We start from the raw sequence: 8,751 nt of genomic DNA, 5'->3' as shown, positions 1-8,751 counted from the left end.
GTCCCGAGTGGGGGCGGCTCCCACGCGCGCTGCAGGTGGAGGCAGCAGCAGTTTGCAGGCGCTGCCGGCAGATGGAGCGGGAGCGGTGCCCGCAGCGCGGCCCCGTGCTGCCCGCCCGCCCCGCGCGTGGGGCTGCCCACGGGCCCCGGAGCTTCCCCATAGAGGGACCCTGGGCTGCCGCAGCCCTTCGGGCATGACAAATTAAAATAGCCCCCAAAACAGTAAAAAAAAAAAAACAACAGAGAAACTGCCTTCGGGGGAGCCCCCGGGGGGCATCGCGTGGGCCAGAGGCAGCGCCTGGCTGCACGGAGCCCGGGGACGGTGTGGGATTGGGACACGGTGAGTGCAAAACCGGGCTAAAAGTGGGAAAAAAAACCATGCACACAAACTACTCCTGCACTTGACTTTCCCAAGGCTTCTTAGGAAAGGGAGTGTGTTTTCATCTGTTTACGACGAGCTATTTTATAGTGTTTTTATTGCGCAGGAAAGGATTTATTATCGGGTAAGGATGCGAGGTTATGTGTGTTACGGTGATTCGGTATGAGGTCTAATACAAAATGTAGTGCACAGTGGAGGAGTGGAAAGAGAAACAAGAAAAATGCCGTGAGCCAGAGTGAGGAAAACTGATTTTATCTGAGCAATAGCTTCTGCTGGCTGCATCTCATGGAAGGAAAATGGGTTGGGATTTCATTCCTGCATGCAATAATGAGAGGTTTTAACATCCATGCTGACCAAGCAGCGGGGTGAATCCCTCTCCGTGTTCATGCAGTCATTGCGTGCAGGGGGAATCCCATGGTGGGATTGAAATAATAGGATCTGGGGAAATTGTTCTTCTGTTCACCGAACTGCTCTGGCTGTGACGGCACGTGAGAGCATAGATAATGCAGAGAACTCCGTTTATTGAGTGGGAATGAGGAGAGGGGACAGGAGGACAGAGAGGATGAAAAATACAGCTGGGCCTGCAGCTGCAATAGCAGAATATAGGAAATGCTAGGCAGAGTAAACCAGAAATAGTGAAAACTATTTAAAAAAAAAATAAGAAGAAAACAGTGTTGTAATTATAAAATAACACTTCTGTGCGAGCAGTAAACAAGCAGAAGCAAAAGGAGGGAAGTTTTTGACCTCTGTACCAATGCAGCAATCATTCTAAAGACAATAGGGAAATACAATAGCAGCGTTACCTGTTGCAGCCCATGCTCCAGCTGTGCCAAGTTACAGACTTATGTCTGAGCTGAGATACTGCATGTCATTCCAGATGCCAATTCAGTGATATAATTGAACTCTCCTGGCTCCAGTTTCTGCCATCCTCATTCTGGTCACTGCGGGATGAAAGAAGATATTTTCGACGTGGGGAAGGTAACGCAGCAGTAGTTGTGCACACAGAGACAGGGCTGGGGAGTGAATGACATCATTTTTTCTTGAAAAGGGGGCACGTTCTTAGAAAGGGTGCTACGGCCATTTGCACGAAGTGTGAGGTGCTCCTGTGACTTTCAAGGATAGGTTTACTGAAAGGATCAAGCAGAGAACTGCGCGGCGTGAAGATCTGTCATGCCCCTGGGGAGGGAAAACAGTCTCAAGTTAACCTGAGGGTTTGGAGACCTGGGTTCAAGCTATTTCCTTTACCAACCTCCTGTTGTGGCCACGGCTTTCTCAATTAGCTGACACTTCCAAAAAGCACCTGAAGCAACATGTAAATATCTGTTAAGGTCTTGTAGTTGTTGCTAGAAGACGACAAGTGCTGCGTTATCTGCTGGGTATCTACCCTTAATGCCAGCTGCAAAAATATCTTTACAAACCAGACCTTTCATCCAAGATCTCTCCCTTGTTTTGTTCGTTTCTCATCAATCCCAAGAGTGATTTACGCTTTTGGAGAAAATGGAGCAAATGTTACACCCTCTTGTTCATATATGCCTATTGAATGGAGTTTGAACTCATTTTTTTCTCCAGGAAATACCCTACCGTGTTGAGCAGGCACAAACCTGACCAGCATGTGTGTGGATGTTTGGCGCCAGTGCTTCAAAGGTCTGAGAGGATGTGGGGCTGAGGGTAAAGGTCTCCACTTGTGGCAGGGATACGGGAACCCTGTGGAGAGGAGGTGGGATTTGGATTGCACTGACCAGGACTGTTTGGAACAGAGCTCCCAGAGCTTTGCCCAGGGCTGCAGAATTTCCGTGTTAAAAACCAATGGCTTTATATGAAGCAACTTGCCTGTAGGCTTGCAGAGAAGAACTTTCAGACATAGAGAAACAGCTGTTTCAGCATCAAGCATCCCCACAGGTTATTGCTCTGGCTTGCAACCATCGCTGTTCCAATAGCAGCTATTCATTTTAGCTTGAGTGTTCAGTTCCCCTTCGTACTGTGGGCTGGAAGAGCCAGCAACCTCCTGGACACAGAGACGCTGCATTGCTCCTGCTGTTCCCCTGATAAGGAGCGGGGGACACTGCTTCCTGTGGCCAGCACTCCTGGCACTATCACCACACTGAAATCTCTAAGAAAAACAATGGGCTCCAGCAGAGGGACGGGTCCTTGCTGCACAAACAAGGCTTCCAAAGAAGGAACAAAGGCGTACACAGGGTCCTAGATGCCAAAGATGGGCTTTGCCTCCCGCAGTTATTTTTTCCCTTTTGTTTCTGACTGTAGGAATACATTGTTGACTTCGTTGTAAAGAATTCCAGGCAGACATGACGAAAGGGACATTGCAGCTCAAGAAAAGAGACGTCCCGTGCAGCATTGATGAAATGAGCTGTTTGGAAACCAGGAACAAGCAAACAGGAAAGTGCTTTAACCATTGCGGAGACTGGATCCCAGTGTGTTTTTGGCACTGACAGGAACAATGGGGTGATGTCACAAGCCAGAATTCCCCATGGTGGGTGGAAGCCCGGCAAATAATCATAATTCTTTTCTTGGTACATTAGTGAAATTTTTCCACCGTTGGTCATCCCCCACTGAGTCCCTGTTAGGAAGTATAGGAAGAAGACATTGTCAAATGGGGTTTCCTTTGGGAGAACCATGTCTCCTCCTCCCCATCAGTTGTTATAAATCACAACTTTCTGCTGACTGCAAGGAATTCCAGCAGAGCAGTGCTGCTGTCGGGAGACTGAGGACTGAGCTTGCCTAAGTAATGCTTCACCCCATGAAGAAGGGTGCGCAAGGGGATCTGGATGCCCCTAGGGCAGAAGCATCATTTGCTGTCCAGCACTATCAGCATACACAACATCAGTATGGAGCTTCATCTTTATAGTTTCAGAAGTGCTGAGAATGGCAAGGAGCTTAGGAGACACCATCCTGGCCAAACACTGTGGCTTGGAGAGTTTCAGCCTGGGTCAGGCTACCAAATTGTATGAGCAATGCCACAGCGTCCTTCAAATCCTAACCTCACATTTTTATTTTAGCTTCAAATCCATGGAGTGAAGTGTACCTGAAGCACCTAGGTGCTTCATTATTGGCGGGCCCTCAATATTTGTGGTCCCCATCACTTGAGACCCCAACATTTGGAGGACCCCATTCCTCTGGGACTCCCATATTTGGTGGCTCCATTTTTTTGAATCCCAACATTTGGGACCTCCACATCTGGAGACATGGGCATTTTGGAAGTCAACCATTTGGCCTTCCAATACTGGTAACATCAGTAGATGAGACCCCGATATTTGGGGTGACCCCTGTGTTTCTGAAGCATCTCTGAAACTCCCCTGGCTTTTCTTGGATAAAGGCTAGTTCCACCATGCAACTGGGATTGCCAATCCATCCTCCCAGGTGGTGACAGCATCAGAACATTATTGGGCTGTTACTCAAAATCCTGGCTGCTCCCACCTTTCCAAAATTTTCTCTGCAAGCACCTGGTTATACTCTGTGTGTGGCACACCAACTCCAGGCTGTGACTTTCCTTTTCTTCCTGCATGAACATTGGTGTTAGTACAAGGGAGGGGCCTGTCTGAACTGAGGTTAGATTACTCGTTCAACAGCAAAATGGACATTAATGAGTCTAAACCAGAAAGAAGCATTAAGACCTGAGTGCTTGCATGACTTACTGACAACAGATTTGTCCTTGTTCTGTTTGTCTGTGGTTTGCGTTATCAACACCCAAATATAGCATGAGGGGCTGTTTACACCAGTCCCCATCTCCAGATCTTTGTGTGTTTTCCCCAACCTAGGAGATTCTGGAGATTCTCACATACACAGAGAGAGGCAGCCTGGCCCCAGGAGCAGGGTCTGCCATTGGAAACTGCTAGAGATGTTCTGCTGCCCATGTGCCCCCATATCACCAGGTGGGCAGAAATCCCCCAGGAAGATGATGGGAGGAGGATGAGGCTCGCTGCCTCTGTCCCTTCCAGGAAGGAAAGTGCTCCTCCACTGTAACTGGAGGTTGTAAGAATAATTTGAAAAGAGCAAGCCTGATATCACTGAGGCTGTGGCAGTGGTGGGCTTTTGTGGGTTGGCAGTCGTGTAGGAGCACCTGAAATGCTGCAACACAGAATGCTGAGAATGAAAATGTAAGGGAAAGATTGCCTCTTGGGCCAGTCTGAGCCAATCCCAGGAACAGGCCAGCTAAAACAGGGATGTTGTGAACATAGGGATGTGTGGCTGGTCTTGCAAAGCACTTGAACCTCGTGGACTGGGGCTCTCTTACTACATCAGGCTCCCACCTACAGTGGGAACAGAATTCTGGTAGGACGTGTCCCCTTCAGCGTCCCCTGCTGGTCCCAACGTGGGCGCAGATCTGATCTAGGCTGGTTTAATCACTGTTATTTTGAAGTTGTAATTAATGTGCTGCTGATGGCTCCCTACCTCCACTCTAGGAGCTCCTGCAGGGAGATGCCGTAGTGAAAACTTGCATTTCTCCCACATCAAGATTGGCTGAACCTTTTCAGCACTGTTCACTCCTTCTTTCAAAAATGCAAAGTCTAAAGGATGTGAACCCATTGTATTCCTTCCTCACTGCCTGGGAAGCAAAAGCACATTTACCCTTTTCTCTGTGGATGGAAAAATTGTGCCAAAGGGGAACATTTGTATGTAAGAAATTTTTTTTATGGAGTTAAATTGAAATCTGTCCTGTGTGCCTGTCTGATTGCATGTTTTCTCTGCCCAGAGGGCAAGAAAAGAAAAGTGCAGTGTGTGTTTAGACAACCCATGGAGACATTCCTCGTACGTTGGGTGTTCATTGGAACACTTTAACATGGATGTCTGCGTTTACTCCACCCTGATGGCTGAACTCCTTCAGGATGATGAGTGACCTGGAATTTATAATTACAATAGGTGTAATGCAATTAATCACCACCTCGGAGCTGTCTTCCATCGCTAACTGCTTGATGACACCAATCCTTTGCAGCAAGTGCAAAAGAGCAGCTTGTGTAACATTGCTCTTTCCAGCTGAGACAAGTTCAGAGGGGTTCCTACCACCCGGACAGGCGCAGAGATCCCTTTCTGGTCTTCTGCAACAGCTGCTTTCTGAAAATGCCAAGGTGTTCCAGATTGCAGACACAGCAATGTATGTGGTGGGCTGTACCAGCTGATGACACATCTGCTTGAAGGCCTCTTTAAGCAGCTAGTTTCTGTTTGGCCAGAAGCTTTACTTCTTCCACATTGGACTGAATAGAAGGACATTCTTTTTTGGAGGGTATGTGGGGGAAGGATTTCTCCTCTTGATACTGCAGATTTCAATCAGAAACAAAATTGTATGCAGAGAGTAAGGCAGAAGTTAGGTACGGTTTGAAGAAAATCAAAGAAAACAGGGAAAATGCTCGTATGTGCCCTTTAAACCTCAGTGCTTGTACATGTGGTTAATTATTAATTATTTATATGGTTTATTGATGTATTGATGTATTGATTTGTGCCACCTAGAGGACAAATCCCCTTGTTCTCAACAACATACAAACCTATGGCGTTGCCTGGAGAGTTTACAGACATTTTCCAATGAGAGCACGAAAGAATCTGAACACTGAGAGTCTCTGCATTTCCCCCTGTTATGAACAGGGTAAGAAATCAAGTGCAGAGCTTTCAAATCAGACAGTTGTTACACTCAGTGAAATCATTTCAGCTCCATGTCTTGCAATTTGTTTCAAAATGATTGAAATGATTTCATTTTCTTACTCGAGTGTTCAAAATTGTAATGGAAATATTTCCTGCCATGAAAATGCAGAATTTCAATCAGGCTTACGACTTCTTAAAACACCTTGTTTTTAAAGGAAATCTGAAATGCTTGGCTCGAAAATATACTAACACTTCCAGCAAACTAAGAAGGTCATAATTTCCATCCAGCTCCATTTGCAATTTTGGTAGGAGATGAGAGACTTCAGTCTGCAGAAGCAGATCATTTAGGGAAGGAAACAACGAAAGTTTTACAAGAAACTTTAATTAAAGTAGGAATAATTAGGTGCTGAGGAATCACAACACAAACTTGGCAAGGGATCAGTCTATGCTCGCAATGTCTTTTTGCTGTATGTCTCTGCCCTTGGACAGATGTAACCATAATTTCAGTTACTGGTTAACCATCTTGCCATGAAACTCCAGTTCTTAGAGGCTGGTTTATACTGTAACTATTGGTATCTGACTGCAAGTCCAGAGGGATCAGAGCTGAGGGCTCCAACCGGATTTTCTGCTTCACTAGGAATTCTGCAATTCTTGATTCCCACATAAAACGATGTAAAACAATGAGGAATTCCATAGAAGACAAAATTCCTATCAGCAGTATTAGCTCAGGTCTGAGAAATGCATTACTCCGAGCAAAACGCCGCAATTGCTTTGTCTCTGAAATGAACAATTGTGGCATGTGGAACAGGGGTTTCACTTTGAGAAGTGCATTCAGGCAGAATAGAAGAATAATCAATTTCAGAACCGTAGAAATGAGATACTGCAAATTCATAATGATGATAATATTTGTTAGTTGTGCTGTTAATTTGTTGGTTTCAGTAAAATCAATGTATTTGTAAAGGATGCTTAACAACGTGTCAATCACAGGCTGTGTTTGTAATTCAGCCAAAATAATGGTGTTGGTAATACTTGCTTTATCTCTATTTCCCCATAGGAAAATGGTGAAGAAGAACGAAAGAAATCTTGTCCTTTTTCTTGAGCTGGTTGTTTTGTCTATTTGCTTTATGAGCTCCCTGGCAGATCTGAGCTCCCGGAGAGCTCTATGGGGTGGATGCTGCTGAGCTGGGAGCAGCGTTGCCTATGAGTGGTTTTGCTCCGAAGGCCGCCTGGTAGTTATGTCTGACTCTGACACGTTGGCTCTTGGATGCCACAAACCATCTCCTTTGTTGCTGGAGATAATGGGAGAAAACAAGGCAGATGTGCAGCAAAGGAGGTGAAAGGACTCTGAGAAATTTCTATTTATATCTCAGGGTTTCCCAACAACAGCCTCTGCTGTGGTTCTGGGGTGGTTTTCTCTGGCATGAATCACATGGAGAAGCGTGCTCCCTCTGCTCAGTGCTGCAGCGGTATCTGATCAGATGATGGGGAGGGAACTCAGCCCTGGTGAGCAGGGAGAAGAGAGGGTGCTGTCAGGAAGGACACCTGAAACCTTCTCATCAACTTCCAAGCAAACTGCTATGGAAACCCCTTGCCTTGGCCAAGGGTGACACATAGGCACCGGTTCCCATCAATGTGATCTGCAGGACCACACTGAGGTGGATCAATGGATGACCAAGGGATGGACGAGCTCAACCACCAAGGGATGGATGAGTATGCCAGACTCAGCTCACTAAGATAGCTCAGGGGTGCTTTTGTACCTGATCAGGTTGGGCACTCAGTGCTCAAATGCAGCTTACAACACCACCACCTCCAAATGGATGTAGCCTGAGGAGGCATCTCCACCTCCTGCATGGTCATTCCCTCTCAGTGTTTCCTGCAGCACCATAGTTTGGCTCAGCCACCAAGCAGTTGTGCTTCTCACTGCCCTCCACAAACCCACATTTCTGCGTCCCTTTATTTCTCTGCCTGCAATAATCCTCATCTGTCTGCCACAGAAACTGTGAAGCTTGATAAATCAATGACCATAAAGCACTGCAAATCTGCTGTATTAGAAAACTGAGTTAAGTCCCATTTTTTTTTTTTCTGCCACAAGCCCTTCCAAGGCCCAGGGAAATCAAAAAGAAAGATTTAAAAATTTTAGGCATTTTTTCTGCAAGCATGGTAAGACCTAGAATGTGCTGCTATGTCTAAGGGTTTATCAGGTCTCAGAGAAAACCCAGTATGAGCAGAGAGCTGCCTAAATTAGTGGGAAATGCAAAGAAGGGGGTTAGGCAGCCAGAGGGAGTGTTAATTGTGAATGGTCTGCAGAAGTTCGGTAAGAGAATTGCTCAGACCTTTCTCAAGATAGATGACACCCTCCCTTCTCACCGTATCCCACAGCCTTCTGAACAAACACTTGCCTTCAAGCTTCTGCTGTAACCACTGTCTAATTAGCTGTACAAAATAGGAGGACAGATATGAAAAAGCCCATCCCAGGTAGCCTCATTGTCTCCTAGCCGGAGATCTTGTGTTTAATAGCCACAGTATAAAATAGATTATTCACACTTGGCCTCTCCCTCAGCTCCTGAAAGTGCTGTAACCACTGGGCTTTGAGTCTACTAGTACACACACATGTCTGAGGGCTCGTCTCTGCTGTCTTTTGTGTGGGTTTGGCAAGCTCTGCACATGCCTAATGGATCAGGTCTTGCCAACAAAACAGAAAGTGGGGAACGCCTAGTTTAAGAGTCTCTCTAGGGCTTGTGCACAAGCAGCTCCTCATGTCCAAAGAGCTAAATCCAGAGGGGA

Source organism: Numida meleagris, chromosome 22, assembly GCF_002078875.1.
Source record: "Numida meleagris isolate 19003 breed g44 Domestic line chromosome 22, NumMel1.0, whole genome shotgun sequence".
In the NCBI taxonomy this organism is placed as follows: domain Eukaryota; kingdom Metazoa; phylum Chordata; class Aves; order Galliformes; family Numididae; genus Numida; species Numida meleagris.
This window is presented reverse-complemented; position numbering follows the sequence as displayed.